The sequence below is a fragment of the Bos taurus genome, chromosome X (genome assembly GCF_002263795.3).
Source record: "Bos taurus isolate L1 Dominette 01449 registration number 42190680 breed Hereford chromosome X, ARS-UCD2.0, whole genome shotgun sequence".
Lineage (NCBI taxonomy): Eukaryota > Metazoa > Chordata > Mammalia > Artiodactyla > Bovidae > Bos > Bos taurus.
The window spans coordinates 110,554,610-110,572,671 of NC_037357.1; the positions used below are offsets into that span (position 1 = coordinate 110,554,610).

Genomic DNA, 18,062 nt, shown 5'->3' on the forward strand with positions numbered 1-18,062 from the left:
AGCTCAGGGATTGAACCTGAGTCTTTTGCATCTCCTACATAGGCGGGCAGATTCTTTACCACTGGCATCACCTGGGAAGCCCCAAAATATAGTAGATTCTGCCAAATTATTGTCTAAAATAATTATAATGACTCCTGTTCTCTACATCAGTAAATGAAGTATCAAGTTTCCATCCCTTGCAAATAACCTTGAATATATTTCCCAGCATCTCACTCTGTCCCTTCTTTCTCTAACCATAATTTATGTTATTTTCCCCAATTGATTCATTCACCAAATACTTATTGAGTACTTCCTAAGTGTAAAGACTCTTGATTGGTAATGAGCAACCAGACAGGCAGACTAATCTCAAGGAATATATAGGATAATGGGAGAGATACTCAGTTTCTCTAAAATCTGGACCTTTCCATCTGTCTCCTATCTTTCATACAACTTACAGTCATGGGATATTTACTGTCTGTGGCAACTCAGTAGGGGAAATGTTTGTACTTAGAGGTGAAAATGGGCAGAAAAGGCTTTCTGCATCTCAAATTTTTCCTGAGGATAGTGTGGTATTAAATATGACAGTTGAATAATCCTGTTAAACACTATGAGGTATATTAATTTAATTTCACTCATTACTAAGTGGAGCATGTCCCTACTTTTTAATACAAGGTATTTTAGAAGCAAGAAATCCTAGGTTACAGTAATGTTTCTTTTATTTATTATATAATTGGTCTTGGTGCTGGTGGTTTAGGTGCCAAGTCATGTCTGACTCTTGTGACCCCATGGACCATAGCCCGCCAGGATCCTCTGTCCGTGGGATTAGGTACGTTATATAATATCTAGGTATTTATCTCCACATATGTATAAGAGGATAGGAATAGTTACCTTGAGGGATTTTTGTAATAATTAGGAAAAATAATCAGTAGAGTGAAAAAGCATAGTACAAGCACAAAATACAAATATACCTTTTTAAAATTCAATGTTATTCAGTTTCTTTACTGCCAATTACACATATTTTTCTGTTTCAGAAGTTTTTTCATAATCTATATCTTATTTGCCAATGTATAGCTTTCCAAGGACTGCTTTCTGAGTAGCAAACGATTAGAATACTTTAAAAAATCTGTCACATTGGTCTACCCGAGTCTGTTTTATTGCAAATACCCAGGCATTTGACTTGAACATAAGATTTAGTAATCAGCATGAAACTCATCAAGCTCAAGCTTATATTTTCTGCAGTTGTGGCTCTCTAAAACTTTGGAAAAGGCATTTGCAACTTTAAAAATCTGAATTCTCAAGAAGCATTAGATATGTAAGCTGCAAGTATATAAAAACCGAATAAATTTCTAAACAGTTGTTTTGTGGAATGATGAATCTGCTCAGCTGCATTCTACTAATTCAGATGGTAACCTGCTTGCTGTAAAGAAATTAATGTAAAGCAGGAACAGAAAAAACAATTTTGCAGTAACTGACTTGCCCCACCCACGCTGGCAGGTATGCCCTGCACTGGTCGCCAGTATAAGCATTAAGAGAGAAAGAATGGGTGCTAAATGAAATCAAAATAAACATTGAATGTAAAAACAAAAACATATGGAACTCAGAGCGGGAAAATGAGAAAGGGAACGACAAATCTTAAGTTCTTTTTTTCTTAGCTCACGTTCTGTCTAAAAGATGAAGCATTCACTGCCTGATTACTTGTTTAGTATTGTGCCAAGGGAACTCAGAAAAAAAAATTAGAACTGATCCTTCCCTTCAAGCAACTCTTAGTGTAACTTGGGAGTCAGGACTAACCGAAATGGAGCAATTGGCCTAAAAGAAAGCTGTATATGAAGTAGTAAATTTCATTTTATCCTGTATGAGTGCTGTAGAAATCTATGAGAGGGATCAGCAAGGCTTCAATGGAAAATAGGAAACTAACCCACAGGTAGGAGTTGAGCTGCTGAAACATAAATATGTTAAAATCGGATGAGATAAAAAGGGAGATGGGAGCATTTCTGGCTATGAAACAAGATTAGAGCATATATAGAAGTAAAGAACAGAAACTGGCAGAAACAAAGCATACAGGTTGAGTAAAAGTGGGCAATTTTTTCATCTTTTCACTTGTGTCTGCTTTTTTTGTGGACACATGTTTGAGCCCATTGCTCGGACTTGACAAACTGGAAGATACAATTTTACTTCCTCTGAAAATAATAGCCACCCTTTATTGAGACCTTACTGTGTTTCAAGTACTGTGCTGAGATTTATACTTACTATCTCTTGGAACACCTGTCTGAGGCCAGGATACAGAATATTAAGTGGGGAGTTTATCTGACTCCTTAAGTTAGAGATCCCAATCTTTATGTCACTGACCTTTAAGGAGCTTCTTAAATAATTATGGGAAGTCATGGTGCTAGCGCTAAGTTGCTTTAGTAGTGTCTGATTCTTTGTGACCCCATAGACTGTAGCCTGCCAGGCTCCTCTGTCTATGGGATTTTCCAGGCAAGAAAATTAGAATGGGTTCTGATTTCCTTCTCCACCAACCTAAGGATCAAACCTGCTTCTCCTGTCTCCTGCATTGTCAGGCGGGTTCTTTACCACTAGCAACACCTGGGAAGGCCCAACTAGGTCATTGTATAATAATGAGTCAGGTGCCACTATGTGGAAATTTATTTAATGTAACTTCTGTATTCACTTGAAGAGGAGGAGAAGGTTGAATTTTCAAAGGCCATGAAAGACAAGCCTGCATTGAGTAGAATGGAATCTAAAGAGAGCAATATGTAGCAATTTACAAGGAGCAGCAGAAGACCTGAATTTAAATGCTTTCTCTCCTGTCTGAAGCTGTGTGATCTTGGGAAGCTATGCCACCTCACCTTTCTGAGCACTGCTCTCCTCATGTACATTAACAATATCATTAGAGGACCGCCCCAACTTATATAACTTGCTTGTACATAGTCAGTTATGTCCAACTCTTTGTGACCCCATGGACTGTATCCCTCCAGGCTCCTCTGTCCATGGGATTTCCTAGGCAAGAATACTGGAGTGGGTTGCCCTGCCCTCCTTCAGGGGATCTTCTAGACCCAGGGATTGAAACTGAGTCTCTTATGTCTCCTGCATTACCAGGCAGATTCTTTACCACTTGGGAAGCCAGAATACTGGAGTGGGCTGCCATTTTCTTTTCCAGGGGATCTTCCCGGCCCACGGCCCTATCCCTGGTCTCCTGCATTGCAGGCATGTTCTTTACCTACTGAGTCACCAGGGAAGCCCTTATTTTTGCAGTAGACACTGCACTGGCCCCTAAAGCTAAACATTAAGAAGACATAGCCACTTCCCTGTGAGAGCTCACACTGTAGGTGATAGAGATAGCTGAGCATCTCTGTTTGGGTTTCCTCAGAAACAAAGCCTGATGTGAGGCCTCGATTTCTGCTAATTTATTTGAAGGCGAGCTGCAGTCCATGGGGTTGCAAAGAGTCGAACACGACTAAGTGACTGAACAACAACATTCTAACCAAAGACCCTGATGCCTGGAAAGATTGAAGGCAGAAGGAGAAGAGGGTGAAAGAGGAGAGATAGCATCACCCACTTGATGGACAGGAGTTTGAGCAAACTCGGGAAGATGGTGAGGGACAGGGAAGCCTGCAGTGCTGCAGTCCATGGGGTTGCAAAGAGTCATACACGACTTGGCAACTAAATAACAACAATTTGAAAGTGAACTGGGGAATATGAGCAAGCTGTAACTTCAGATAAGGACAGAGGAAACGTGAGTAAAGAAAACATTATTGTGCTGATGACTGTCAACTGGACCTCAACCCTGCCAGGGACCCACTGAGGAAATTTGTAGAATTTTCCCTGAAAAATGTGACTGTGAAGGGCAATTCCTCTTTCTCCATCCTATCAAATGAGAGTCATTTCCTGGGCATTAATCTTTTGGCTTCCTGGCCCTGAAGCAGAAAACAAGAATTGTAGCTGCAATTAGAGATGGACTGAGGAGAGGCTATAAAAGATACAAAGCAAGTGCTACTCAGAATATACTAGAAAAAAGAATCAGAAGATAAGAAAATAGGAATAGAATACATTCTGGAGGGCCATAAAGCTGGGCTAAAAAGGTGTGAAATGTGTTTGTCTCAACATTTTTCTCCTTCCTTTCCTGAATCATATAATTTGTTAAGACCGTGGTTTAACACCATCAATTAATCTCAAAAATATACAAGCAATTCCTGCAGCACAATTCCAGAAAAATAAATGACCCAATCAAAAAATGGGCCAAAGAACTAAATAGACATTTCTCCAAAGAAGACATACAGATGGCTAACAAACACATGAAAAGATGCTCAGCATCACTCATTATCAGAGAAATGCAAATCAAACCACAATGAGGTACCATTTCATGCCAGTCAGAATGGCTGCTATCCAAAAGTCTACAAGAAACAAATGCTGGAGAGGATGTGGAGAAAAGGGAATGCAAACTAGTACATCCACTATGGAGAACAGTGTAGAGATTCCTTAAAAAACTGGAAATAGAACTGCCATATGGCCCAGCAATCCCACTGCTGGGCATACACACCAAGGAAACCAGAAGGGAAAGAGACACGTGTACCCCAATGTTCATCGCAGCACTGTTTACAATAGCCAGGACATGGAAGCAACCTAGATGTCCATCAGCAGATGAATGGATAAGAAAGCTGTGGTACATATACACAATGGAGTGTTACTCAGCCATTAAAAAGAATACATTTGAATCAGTTCTAATGAGGTGGATGAAACTGGAGCCTATTATACAGAGTGAAGTAAGCCAGAAAGAAAAATACCAATACAGTATACTAACATATATATATGGAATTTAGAAAGATGGTAATGATAACCCTGTATGTGAGACAGCAAGAGACACAGATGTATAGAATAGTCTTTTGGACTCTGTGGGAGAGGGAGAGGGTGGAACAATTTGGGAGAATGGCATTGAAACATGTATAATATCATATGTGAAATGAATCACCAGTCCAGGTTTGATGCATGATACAGGATGCTTGGGGCTGGTGCACTGAGACGACCCAGAGGGATGGTATGGGGAAGGAGGTGGGAGGGGGGTTCAGGTTGGGGAACACGTGGATACCCATAGTGGATTCATGTTGATGTATGGCAAAACCAATACAATATTGTAAAGTAATTAGCCTCCAATTAAAATAAATAAATTTATATTAAAAAAACCCAGCAGAATTCTGTAAAGCAATTATCCTTCAATAAAAAAATAAATTAAAAAAAAAAATAAAGTTGACATTTCCAAATACATGGGATTTTTATAGTATCTTTGTTAATTTTTCGTTTTGATATTAATTTCTCATTTAAATGCTTTCTTTTCTGCAATCACCCTCTGTCAGTAAAGTCTCTAACTTTACTTAAGTTTTCAATGGCTAAGTCAAATGTCTCTCTTGGTAAATGTCATATTTTACCTGAAAATATGTGGGTTATTTTCAAATATCTTTTGATATTGATCTCTAACATAATTCCACAGTGATAAAAGAACAGACTCTGTATGATTTCAGTACCTTTAGGCCATCAAATTTTTGTTTGGTCTTATGTCCAAATAAACTGGGTCTTATGTCCCTGGGTATGTTCCAGGATCTCCTAGTTTGTAGTCCATGGAAACTTGAATAGAATTTGTATCCTACTTTTTTGTGAAAATTGTATAAATCTTAATTATGTTGAATTGGTTCATGGTGCTTTTCAAGTCTGCTATATCCTTCTACTTCTCTGTATATTCATTCTATTAACTTTTGAGAGTTAGATAATGAAACGTCAATTAAAGATCTTACCTACTTAAAAAATAATTGCAATGTGTAGTGGAACTACATGTAACCTTGTTCTGTCTTTTCCAAGTTTCCTTAAATGTGTTATCATAGTTTCATAATTAAAAAAAAATTAAAAAGGCACACACACAAAAGGAATGTGGTTTACTTCTCACATACAGAGGACAAACCAGTGGGGAGAGGAAAGGGGGAAAAGCAATAAGGGGATTGAGATACAGAAATTGTTAGGTATTAAATAAGCTACAAAGGTGTGCTGTACAACACGGGGACTACAGTCAATGTTTTGCAATAAGCATATATAGAGTATAACCTTTAAAATTTGTGAATCCCTATATTGTACACCTGGAACTTAATATCAACTCTTCCTTAACAACAAAAGAAAAGAAATTGTGAATTGTAATGACTTTCCTGTTAATAAGGACTGATTTGGTCCTGAAGATGGTTCCATGTAACCAAGAATTTATTGCCTGATTTCAAACTCAGTGAACATCTGTGTAGAGATATAGGGCAGGTGCTTTCTGTGAGATTCTCTCCCATGCTGTCTTTGGGTTGCTTAATCATAAATATAAAGTTGGCAAAATGTAGAAAGGGCAGGAAACAGCACATATTTTGATATATGCTTGACTGTATCCATAGGTACAGCCTCTGCCTTTTTATAGGTGCCATGGAGTGCATTTTGTCACAGATTTCTCCAGTTAATCCAGAAGATTAAATGTTGAGTTATTCTCCTTGAAACATCTATTCATCTATATAGATCAATGGATTGATTCATTTATTTTCCAACTTAGTCCACAAGGGGATTACTATTATATATATATTTTTTCTGATGATTTATGTAATCTAAATGGCTAAGACATAGGATATTGGAATCACATCCACTTGCCCAGAGGGTTATTTGAATGTTTGAAAGTTTTTCGTGGTGTCTTATAATCTTTGCACACGTTTGGTTTTTAATGACTTCACTGTCATAAAAAATCATCATCAGCTGTGCGTTTTTCTCCTTCTGAGCTATTCAGCATTCACAGTTAGCTTTCTGCACTTTGTCATTGTAGAAGCAAGTATAAAGTAATGAAATTTATGATTTAATAAGAAAACAGGCATTGAAGCTGCTGAAATCAGCTTTATTTCTGTTGTGAGAAGTCTAGGTTCTTGTTTATGAAATATTTGAAAAATTTCTGATCAGAATTCAATTTTTTGTTCAGCCAATATAGTGAGATAATCCTTCCTTCTTTGGAACAAATGGATTTTAATAAATTCCTTAATATGAAATATTACTAAGATTTAATTTATATACATGTTGTTGTTTATTCGCTGAGTTGTGTCCGACTCTTTTGTGACCCTATGGACTGTAGCCCACCAGGGATTTCTGTTCATGGGATTTCCCAGCAAAGAATACAGGGATGAGTTGCCATTCCCTTCTCCAGGGGATCTTTCCAACCCAGAGATCAAACCCGCATTGCCTGCACCCGCAGGTGGATTCTTTACCTCTGAGCCACCATAGAATCCCAGCCTACCAGGCTCCTCTGTCCGTGGGATTTTCCAGGCAAGAGTACTGGAGTGGGGTGCCATTGCCTTCTCCATATAATACTTAGTACTGCTTAAAAAAATATATTCATTGGAAAAAAGAGCCAGTAGCCATAGAATGTTAATAAACTATTGAATTTCTTTAGTTACAGTAACTAAGTGATAAGTAATAAGACCTTTAATATTTACAATAACAATCGCATTCTTCTTTTCCCAAGATTAAGCTTGCTGATTACATTGCATGAAGAAAAATTAATTAGTTTGCTCCAGTGAAGCAGTTAATGTAGCATGAGTGTTACCCATTCCCTATTTTCCTCTGTACCTAACTTATTTGTACTCTCTCTGCCTTTAAGTATACAAGATTTTCTTGATCACTATCCAACTTAGAAAGTGGTTTAATTAAGTCGCTAATTCTACTTTGAAAATATGGTGCTAAAGACAAAAGTGCATTTTTAAATCCAAACCAAAGTTATTCTTATGGCTGTTTACATTTAACTTATATCTTATACTTGTTAATCAAAAGATTGCTTATTATTATAAAACATTTGTAATTGAGAATTAACTAGAAATATACAAATATCATTGTGTTATAAAACATTGATTACTCATCCATATATTACTGTGTTTAGTTGCTATGGGGTTCAATTTAAGTAAGCATATTATCTGCCCTCTGGGTGCTTCCATCTATTAGAATTAAGAAGCCATTTCAAAGATTCTGAACTGAAAAGAATCAATCAATCCAGTTATGTGAATTAATGAAGGCATTTATTTTAAAGCAATATGTGCTCACTTTTAATCCTCCTTTAAAATATAGTTTTACTCATGATGCATTTAAAAATTGTTTCATCTTCTGTGATAATCATTGTATGAAGACAAAATTTTTAGAAGAGAGAATTGCTGTCAAATTCAGCCCTTGGTTTACCATACCTATTGGTTACTTAATAAAGACAGATTTTTCCTACCCAGATCCCTTCATCCTGTCAAAGCTGTCCTGTCTATTTGAACCTACAGGGCCTGGACCCTTTTCACTCTAAGTCAGAATCTCATAGTCAGTACTACCTAGACTTTCTTTTGAGTGGAAATTATTAACCGCAAGAAAGACAAATATCTGTAAAGGACTGAAAAGGTCTTATATAGTTCAGTTCAGTTCAGTTACTCAGTTGTGTCTGACTCTTTGTGACCCCATGGACTGCAGCATGCCAGGCTTCCCTGTCCATCGCCAACTCCTGGAGCTTACTCATACTTATGTCCATCAAGTTGATGATGCCATCCAACCATCTCATCCTCTGTCGTCTCCTTGTCCTCCCACCTTCAATCTTTCCCAGCATCAGAGTCTTTTTCAGTGAGTCAGTTCTTTGCATCAGGAAGCCACAATATTGGAGTTTCAGCTTCAGCATCAGTCCTTCCAATGAATAGTCAGGACTGATTTTCTTTAGAATTGACTGGTTGGATCTCCTTGCAGTCCAAGGGACTCTCAAGAGTCTTCTCCAACTCCATAGTTCAAAAGCATCGATTCTCGGCGCTGAGCTTTCTTAATAGTCCAACTCTCACATCTATACATGACCACTGGAAAAACCATAGCTTTGACTAGACGGAACTTTGTTGGCAAAGTAATGTCTCTGCTTTTTAATATGCTATCTAGGTTGGTCATACTTTTTCTTCCAAGGAGCAAGCATCTTAATTTCATAGCGGCAGTCACCATCTGTAGTGATTTTGGAGCCCAAGAAAATAAAGTCTGTCACTGTTTCCATTGTTTCCCCATCTATTTGCCATGAAGTGATGGGACTGGGTGCCATGATCTTAGTTTTCTGAAAGCTGAGTTTTAAGCCAACTTTTTCACTCTCCTCTTTCATTTTCATCAAGAGGCTCTTTAGTTCTTCTTCGCTTCTGCCATAAGGATGGTGTCATCTGCATATCTGAGGTTATTGATATTTCTCCCAGCAATCCTGTAGAATAAAAAAAATAATCAAACCTTCAGTTGCTTATATCAAAATAATGAAAGAATTAGATTGATTGCCAATGTCAAAAATAATATGACCTTGTGTTTCCTGAGATACCTATGTTGTATTCATGTATACTACTGAGAGGACATTGTCATTGGAGAAGAAAAAATTCCATGATCTAGTCTTAGTTTTTTTTTTTTTTTTTAAATCACTGATTGGTTTTATACCATACAATTTGCTAAACTTCCCTGTACTCTGGATTTCTCAGCTTTAAGATAAATTATATTGGCCATATGATCTCTAAATTAATATGAACTGTCTAATATTGTTCTTTTTCTATATACATCCCAGTATTTTGTCATACCAGGTAGACAAGTTTTAAATTTAAACTTGGGGATTAATCTGGGCAGACATTTCTACAGGAAATAGATGGAGACCCATACCCTAAAATGTCCTTGGTTCCAGGTAGATGCCAGTATCATTGGCCATTAGTAGAATACTATGTGAATGCATATTCTGTACAATGAAATGCTTGGGAATTGACATGAATTTTACTTACAGATAAATATTCATTCACAAATGCTACATAATAATTGAGCTTTTATTATCAAGCTGTTCAAACTAGTATACAAAGAAAAAAGACACTTTTTATCCTCATGGGAGAAAAGCATAGCTACATAGACAATGCATCATCAGTGCAGTGAGTAGGGTAAAACATATATGCTGTGAAAGATCAAGAGTGCTTTGCAAGCAGATCAAGCCAAGATTGATACTGTCAGAGAAGTTTTGTAAGAGTAGTGGTAGCTTAGCTGATATTCAAAGGAGCAGACAAAAAGGATGTTTCAGGCAGAGAAGACGTAGTGTACGGAGGCTGGAAGGAACAAAAATATCAGATTACTTCTGGGAAAATATTTATGGGGAAGGATGCGCAGAAGTCACAATGGTGGTGGGAACCATCTGCACAATGATTTCATGGCTACTCAGCAGTCTTAAAATTGGTTATTTGTCTTCTAAATCAAATGTATAGTTCCTGTAACTTAAAGTAACAGTACACATGATACCAGGTGTAAATTAGATACTCATTGACCTACCATATAGATCCGCCTTGAAATTTTCTGTGCGTTTGGATCTGCAGTAAGCTGTTTGTTGAATCGTTGACCTAAATTAGCAGCTTTCTCAACAGTAAGGCATATTTGTGACTGGTTGTGAGGATTTCATAAAATTCAAGACAGCCGTCTTTTACTGTGGGACGTACTTCTTTGGGAAAGGGTTTATTTCTGTTTGTGTAAAACAGTGAGCCAGGCTCTGGAGTATCATGAGTTAGGATGATGTTATATCATCTTTATAACAGAGTTGACTGGAGAAGTGATACCATACTGACTTGCTGTGACAGTGAGCTCTGTAGATAGAATAGCTCTTTAGTAATAAGGGCTCTTGAGACATGCTGCCTAGGTTTGAATCCTAGTGGTACCACTAAGAAGCTGTGTAACCTTATGCTTCAGTTTCCTCACCTGTGAAATGTTGATGATTATAGTATCTATCTAAGAAGACTAGTCTGAGGATTAACTGATTTCATAGATATAAAATCATTCAGGAGAGTACCTATCCAGTAGGTACCAAGTGCTCTGCAACTCTTAACTATTTTTATTCTCATTAGTAAGCTATCACAGGCTTTATTTTGCTGAATAATTGATTGATAACTTGAATAATTTCAGTAGAGGACTGATTTTCAATTCTGTGTGGCACACATCTAGAGGGAGAATAAAATCAAGATGAAAATTTTTCATGATAGAGGATAAAATCAAGATGAAAAATTTTCCTGATAGAATAAGTCACTGGGTCAAAACCCACAAAACAGAATTTAACAGGGCTTGTACTCTCTTAATTGGTGTCTATTTTTCCCAATTATATTTTTTTAATTTTTAAATGTAATTTTAATTTATATTGCAGTATAGTTGATTGGGTAAACTCTGGGAGTTGGTGATGGACAGGGAGGCCTGGCGTGCTGCGATTCATGGGGTTGCAAAGAGTCGGACACGACTGAGCAACTGAACTGAACTGAACTGATAGTTGATTTACAGTGTTGTTAGTTTCAGATGCACAGCAGAGTGATTGGTTAGACATATGCATGTATCCATTCTTTTTCATATTCTTCTCCAATATAGGTTACTACAGAATATTGAGTAGAGTTTTCTGTGCTATAAAGTAGGTCCTTGTTGATCACCTCTTTTACATATGTCTCTTTTTAATGGCTTATTATTTAATATCATCTGTATGCTCTACGTTCTAGGTGATATAAAGATAAGTAAGCCTTGGTTCCTTTCCTCCAGAACATATGAACATATGCAGAGTCAAAAACAGAAAGGGAAAATTAACATATGTGACAAATAGTCTAAAAATGCCAAATCAACAGAAATGATGCACAGTGTAGTATAGTGTGGTGTGGTATGGTATAACGTATGCAGTATAGACTGTATCTAGACCAAAGGAAGTAAACCTGTCCCTCTCCTTCACACGGTCGAGAAATAATCAGGTGTCTTATGTTTAGTTCCTTGCCTCAGATTTTAAGAAAGGCATTGATAGACTGTAGAACATTCACAGCTGAGTGAAGAGTCTGAATGTTTCATTGAAGGCGTCATTGGAGTATGTTTTGTGCCAGCTTTGGGATGAAGACATGGGAGGGGTAGGGTGTATGGCAAACTTTTCTTTAGGAGAACTGCATTAGTATAAAACCCAAATTTCTAAGGTAGGATCAATACAAAATGGAAAAAGATCTGGAAGAAGTACAAGTTTTACAATTGTTTATTGAGTACCTACTACCAGCAGAGTTTTTCTGTTGGGCCTTGGTGAATTTAATGAATAAATCAGAAAAGGTTTTAGTCCTACTGTTTGCTTTCCTTTGAGGAGTACCAGCAAAATTAGGGCTGCATAATTAATAGTTTAATTTTAATTTGAGGCATAATGCAAATGCAAATTCAGGGTACGATAAAAGTAGAAAATAGGGAGCATGATTCTACTAGGGGGAATGAGATGTCAAGAAAGTCTTCTCTGAAGAAGTGATATTTAAACGGAGATCCGAAGGATGAGTTGGGACTAGCTTATTGTGTACAGGCACAGAGTGGCTCCATGCAGGAGAGAAATACAGGTAGGGATGGAAAGGTGTTCCAGGCAGAGAGAAGCTTGAGTTTGAAGACCTTGATCCTGGGATGTTAGAAAAATAAATGCAGGCTTGGGTGACTGGAATGCCAACTGCTAAAGGAGCAATGGCATGGGATTGGGGTGCTGAAGTCCATGGGGTCCAGAGCAAGGCACACTTAGCTTTGGTCTACTTTAACAATAAGGAAAACTAAGATGTGATTTAGTAGGTGAAATAGTAGAGAATGTTCTATTATATATTTTAAGTGTTTTTAATATAAAAGCATTTATTTACATTCTAATTATTAAGTGAAAGTTGCTCAGTTCGTGTCTGACTCTGTGACCCCATGAACTATATACATATAGTCCATGGAATTCTCCATGCCAGAATACTAGAGTGGGTAGCTGTTCCCTTCTCCAGGGGATCTTCCCAACTCAGGGATCGATCTGGGATCTCCTGCATTGCAGGAGGATTCTTTACCTGCTGAGCCACCAGGGAAGCCCAAGAATACTGGAGTGGGTAGCCTTTCCCTTTTCCAGCAGATCTTCCCAGCCCAGAATTTGAACCGGGTTCTCCTGCATTGCAGCCAGATTCTTTACCAGCTAAGCTACCAGGGAAGCCCTGGTATTATTATTAAATGGTTTGACATATATTTAAAGTGGCAAAGTGTACTAGTGAAAATTGGTGAGCTCTTGGAAATAGCCTTGTTTAATCAATAATACCTCTATACACTAATAGTTTCCCACATACTCTTCTAAATGCTGTGTTCATAACCATCTCCTATTCCTTATTTCCTCCCTTCCCACTTTCATATGAACATACCCATAGCCTTCTCTATGTTTCCAAAACCTGATACATGGGAGAAAAATAATGAAGGTATCTGACTTATAGTATGGTGTTATAAATTAGTATATAAAATATCATGTTGCTAAAGGCCATACCAGGTATGTACTGCATACATTTCTTGATTTATTTCTAAAATAAGCAGGTTTTTCTTCTTTCCAAAATACAAATTTTACTTAACTTCATACTTAAATATGGGACGCTTTGCTCATTTTGGGTGCTAAGTTGCTTAGGTGTGTCCAACTCTGTGACCCTTTGGACTGTAGCCCACCAGGCTCCTCTGTCCATGGGACTTTCTGGCAAGAATACTGGAGTGGGTTGCCATTTCTTCTTCCAGGGGATTTTCCAACCCAGGGATCAAACCTGTGTTTCCTGTGTCTCCTGCATTGCAGGCAGATTCTTGACCACTGACCTACTGGGGAGGCCCTTTGCTCATTTTAGTGAGAATCATATTTTAATTCTTATATTTAATGAAATTTCTGTTTTAATTCAGAAGAAAATATCTTTCTCAAGGTTAGATAGAGGTTGAAATGATGGATTGATAGTATCTTCTTGTGTCTGATGACATGTTACTTTACATATGGTCCATGAAGTAGCAATATACATGACTTATGGTGGGGAGAAAAATCCATAGCTATTTTTAATGTTGTAAATCACAGCTAGAGCAATAAACATTTATGTGTGTCTCCTATGCATGTAGAATTCTATTGGGTTCATGGAGAAAAATTGAAAAATAAGGCAGAGATTCTGTCTTTAATCTCATGGAAATGGCCAACAGTCATATTACAAAAAAAATCAATGAACTGTATATAAATACTTATGTTTTAATATGAGCAGACTATGATTTGTTCATACAAATAATAGTTATAATACCTAATTCTTAATGTCAAATCTTTTGGGTATGTGTAATACTGGACACAAATTTTTAAGTTAATGTTGCAAATTTGTTTTTATCATCAACCATGAATATTCATACATTCTGATTACTTAGTCAATAATGGGGTCTTTGGCTGATTATCAGTTGCCATTTTATGTTTTTTTAACATATAAAATGAATATTTAATTATTTTTGCTTTAGTGTCTACCTCAGTTATCACTTCCCTGGTGGCTCAGATGGTAAAGCGTCTGCCTACAATGGGGGAGACCTGGGTTCAATCCCTGGGTTGGAAAGATCTCCTGGAGAAGGAAATGGCAACCCACTCCAGTATTCTTGCCTGGAAAATCCCATGGACAGAGGAACCTGGTAGGCTACAGTCCATGGGGTCGCAAAGAGTTGGACACAACTGAGCGATTTCACTTTCTTTCAGTTATCACAACTTTGGATAGATTAAATCAGCTGGAAACTCGAAGGCTTCAGTTTAGCCAAGATCTTCGAATACTGTCTTAAAGGTGTTATGAACTTGAAATATTGGCTATTTACATTCCATTTCCTTTTATTCTCTTTCCATTTTCTTAGGAAAATGCTAATAAGAAATGTATTCTTGGCAGGCAGAAAGCAGGGGAAAAAACAGGATAATTTACAAACTGTTTAATAACCCTGTGAGCAACTGAGTGTTGACCATATAAATTCTAGATAATATTATTATACCCAGGTTGGCTGTTAAAAAGTCATAAAGGAAAGAAATCTAGACATCTATTTTCTAGATAAGTATTGGAATGGAGCTCTCATCATTGCATACTATTTAGTTGGGGAGACAGAATTTTATTTAATTAAATGACTCATTAGTTGTATTGGATTCCCGCCAAATTGTTTCATCATGGTTTGTCAAATGATAATTTCACAAGTGTCAGTGACAGTCAAGATGTTGGACATTTGTTTTCTCTTTTCTCACCTGCTGAGTCACAGTTCTCGAAGGATGGATATTATGGTGATTCAGTCTCACACCTTAGACTTTGATTTACGTTTTCTATTCAGCTTAGTTAATTTGGAAAATAAGTCATGCCTGTAGTACATGAAATACCAAACATATCCCTTCCCTACATTGGCCTCTGATGTTTAGGTCTTAGAGGCAGTTAGGACCTAGTGGAACATTTGCCATATAGTCCCCAAAAGGGAAAACGTTTTTTGCCAATCATGTCATTACATCAGACAGTCTAGTTGACACCCATAGAGGAAAAGAAAAGTGCTTGTGTGATGTGCTTCAGGCAGAGTAGCTAAACAGATCACTGTGAACGGATCTGATGGCGATGTGACTGGTAGCGTGTTTTCTGCAATGTCTGGCTTAATAGTCTTCCTGTATCATAGAATGTGAGATGTGTTCACATTTATTAGTACCATTACTTTAAAGGAAAAATTTTGAATAAAAATTTGGTTTCCAATTTGTTTTTCAGTTGGTCAGTTGTATCCAACTCTTTGTGACCCCATGGTCGCCAGGCTTCCCTGTCCTTCACCATCTCCCAGAGTTTGCTCAAACTCATGTTCATTGAGTCAGTGATGCCATCCAACCATCTCGTCCTCTGTCGCCCTCTTCTCCTCCTGTCATAAGTCTTTCCCAGCATCAAGGTCTTTTCCAATGAGTTAGCTCTTCGCATCAGGTGGCCATAGTATTGGAGTTTCAGCATCAGTCCTTCCAATGAATATGCAGGACTGATTTCCTTTAGGATTGACTGGTTTGATCTCCTTGCAGTCCAAGGGACTCATAAGAGTCTTCTCCAGCACCACAGTTCAAAAGCATCAATTCTTCGGTGCTCAGCTTTCTTTATAGTCCAACTCTCACATCCATACATGACTACTGGAAAGACCTTTGACTATACGGACCTTTACACTTTAAATCTAAACCTGTTGATAGTCTGTTTTTAACCATGATAGTCTGTTTTTAACCATGAATGGGTAACATGCCCATTGATTTAGTCAATATTGCCTTTCATGGTTTGACTTGAAGTGTTAACCACTCAGTCATGTCCGACTCGTTATGATCCCATGGACTTTAGCCCATCAGGCTCCTCTGTCCATGGGATTATCCAGGCAAGAATTCTGGAGTGGGTTGCCATTCCCTTCTCCAGGGGATCTTCCTGACCTAGGGATCAAATCTGGGTCTCCTTCATTGTAGGCAGATTCTTTACCATCTGAGCCACCAGGGAAGGTTTCACTTACTGATCTTAATTTTCTTTAAATAATAGATATAAGGCATGGCTTTTCCTAGCCCCAAGATTCTTTTGGCATGTACTTTCTGAAGTTGTATAGATATATTGTTAAAATCACAGCCATTAAACCTGGATTTCATTCCTGTCTTGTCCTGCTCTTTATGTAAATCAGTTCAGCTCTCTGGTCCTCAGTGTGCTTATCTGTGTAACAGGGTTAATAACACCATCCTAAGAATTTTTTTTTTTAAATAAAAAGTGCTATGTTTACTGTCATGTTGGCACATAATAATTTCTCAGTAAATAGTAGCTTTCACTATTATTAAAAGCTACTGAGGACTTAATGATAGGAAGGACTGTATGCTTTTGTGTCACCTATTCTGTTTATTCTCCCCACCCCCCACCACTGTGCCAGTGCTCTGTTTTCATACTTTAGCCTGCATTGGAATCATCTGGAGAGCTTGTTAAAACACAGATTCCTGTGCTTCACCCTCAGAGATTCTGATTTGGTAGGTCTGGGGACGGGGTCAGGATTCTGCCTTTTCAACAGGTTTGCAGATAAGCCTGCAGATAAGATATTCTTCAACCACAGTTTGTCCTAGAGCAGTGGTCCCCAAACTTTTGGCACCAGGGACTGTTTTGGAGGGGGGCATGGGTGGTGGAGGATGGTTTCAGTATGATTCAAGTGAATTGCATTTATTGTGCTCTTTATTTCTATTATGATTACATCAGTTCCACCTCAGATCATCAGGCATGAGATTCCACAGACTGGGGACCCCTGCTCTAGAGCATCAGTAGAAAATTAGCTAATCATCAGACTCTCCTGGGAAGTTTCTGAATATCTATAATTTCCCAAACCTTCTGAATCAAAATTTGCAGAAAATTCTTGATGCTGGACTGAACCCAAACTTTGAGAAATATAGCCTGTGCTAGATTACTGTTTCTTAACTCAGTTTTGAACCAAGGATCTGTTAGAGATTCTGCAGGATGTTGTTGACCTTCTTGACACAAATAAAACAAAGAGAACACCAACATAGTTTGTATGTATTTTCCAGTGGTCATGTATCCTCTGAAGACCATTCATGATCCTTATATGGAATCTTGTTTCCAAATAGAATACCTTTGAGTTTAGCTGTGTCTAAACATGTCAGTATGCCAAAGAATTTTCACCCCATTTTCAGTATGCCAGGACAGCAATGCTTTTAAATCTAAAAATGGAAATTAACCTTTATAGTTTGATAGAATAAAATTTGCAGATTTGGTGAAAATTATAGTTAATTTGCAAAACATTTTTAAGTAATAATTAAAAAATTCTATAAATTCATGTTATTTGGATCTACTGGTCATGTCTCTTATTTTTACTCTTTAGCGCAAGCTCTGTGATGTCTCTTTCTCCTGAGGGAAAAATATTATTAGTAAAATTAATAGGCTGTAGTATTATACAACCTATTAACAGAAATTTAAAAAATTTTATAAATTCATATTTGTGTAACTGCTGGTTATGTCTCTTATTTTCCCACTTTAATGCTACCTCTGTGCTATCTCTTTATCCTGAAGGAAAAATATTTTTATTAGCAAAATTAATAGGCTGCAGAATTACACAGCCTATTAAACAGAAAACAATCTTGAAAAATGGAGACTATATTACATAGACTACATGACTATTTTGCTTATACAAATCGTGATAGCAGTGAGACTAATTGTTTTGTAAGTATATGATTTATAACTATGATCACATTTTTTGAAATTTTAAATATCTTGAGAACACCTTTTTTT

General features: G+C 37.4%; 1 protein-coding gene across 9 annotated transcripts in view; it reads left to right on the forward strand.

Annotated features, from left to right (window-relative positions):
- The window catches only part of DMD (dystrophin), a 2,236,915-nt gene that overhangs the window by 486,763 nt on the left and 1,732,090 nt on the right, over window positions 1-18,062 (forward strand). The gene's annotated exons all lie outside the window — the stretch shown is intronic.